We start from the raw sequence: 1,719 nt of genomic DNA, 5'->3' as shown, positions 1-1,719 counted from the left end.
AAAAAGAAAAAAAAAGGTTAAGGTATTTCTTGTACTTGACCCTCCAAAAATTTCCCTTTCGTCCAATGTGCTGATTCTCTGAAAGTAAAGTCACAGGTTACAAATGCAAATGAATCAGATTAGGGAGAGGACAGGGACCTCCTACCACACAGCACCACACTGTTCTTAGCATAGAGGACAGGATAGTCATCTCAGGCTGCATTTCACTGCAGTAACAGACGATCTGAAAACCTTAATGGCTCCCACCCCATAAACTTATTTCTTACTTATGCTACGTGGATGTTATATTCATTTATATATTTCTGGACCCACACTGAAACAGCAGCTCTGGTCAAGGATGTGTTTGTTGGTGTTGAGGGCAGAAGAAAGAGAAATTTCGCAGCCGAATGCTGGCTCTTAAAGTATATTTAAAGTATAAAATAACTTACGTGATTAACATTTCATTGACCTGAGTCTATCGCGTGGCCAAGGCTGACATCACTGTGTCAGAGATATCAAAGTCCCTGCAAATAGAAAAACAAAAAGCACCAGAAAGGCTGGCTGTGTAGCTCAGACCTGCGGAGCCAGAATCTAGAATTTCCTGTATAATCCTCCACCATGGGTGCAAACAAAGCAGTCATTTCTCCTTTAAGACGAAATTAATATATATTCCATTCTGTAAGTAAGCATCTATGCCTTTCTTCCAAGTACACAAGCTAAGGATAAAAATAGAGGCATTACATATGCCTATGTGTTCTGTAAACTAGCACATACGCAAAGATGCTGGAGGTTGGCTTCAAGAATTAGAAAGGTCTTCTGTGTGTGTCATAGATGCAGATGAAAAAATATATTTAGAGGCAAAGCCAGTATCTCATCCAGTAGATTACTAATTATAAATTCAAGTAGACATTTGGGGAGGATGGCATGAGCCTACCATTTAGTTACAGCAAATGCCCAATTATAAGTTCTCCAACAATAACAACAACAACAAAATTGTATTTTACATAGTTTCGAATCCTCAGTGGCTAATAATGCCTGTATTCAGTAAATGATCAATAACTTTTAAAAATATGCCCATGCAGATACGCCCTCCTTTATGTAAAGCTGAAACATAGGCAGAGGAAGGGGAGCATGCGGTGTTCGTCTTCCTGAGCTTGGCTTTCCATATCCATTCTCCAGCAAATGTAATTATCTCACTTTTCTTTCCAGCTGTATAAAATTCCATTGTGTGCATGGACCACGTTTTCTTTGTCTAGTCATCTGCTGCTGGGATTCTAGTCTGGTCCCATTCTTTGGCTATTGTGAGTAGAATTGTAACAAACATGGCTGGGCCAGCATCTCTGGGACGTGCTGATTTAGAGGCCGTTAAGTGCATACCCAGGAGCGGTGTCTCTGGGTCATGTGTAGCGTCTCCTTTCAGTCCTTTTGAAGAATCTCTACCAGTTTCTGCAGTGGCTGCACCAGTGCCCACCCCAGCTGTGCAGAAGGATTCCTCATCTCTCCCTGCATCCTCGTCACCATTTGCTGTCACTTGTGGTCTTGATGCTGGCCACTCTGACGAATGAATGTGGGGAATGAATGTGGGGTAGAATCTGAAAGCAGTTTTAATTTGCATTCCCCCGATAACGGAGGCTTCCAGACATGTTTCCCAGTACTCGTTGGCTCTCTGTGTTTCTTCTTTGGGGATTTGTCTATTCAGTCCGCTGGTCTATTTGTCAATTAGATGATTTTCTTGTTGCT

This window comes from Rattus norvegicus, chromosome 8 (genome assembly GCF_036323735.1).
Source record: "Rattus norvegicus strain BN/NHsdMcwi chromosome 8, GRCr8, whole genome shotgun sequence".
Classification (NCBI taxonomy): domain Eukaryota; kingdom Metazoa; phylum Chordata; class Mammalia; order Rodentia; family Muridae; genus Rattus; species Rattus norvegicus.
This window is presented reverse-complemented; position numbering follows the sequence as displayed.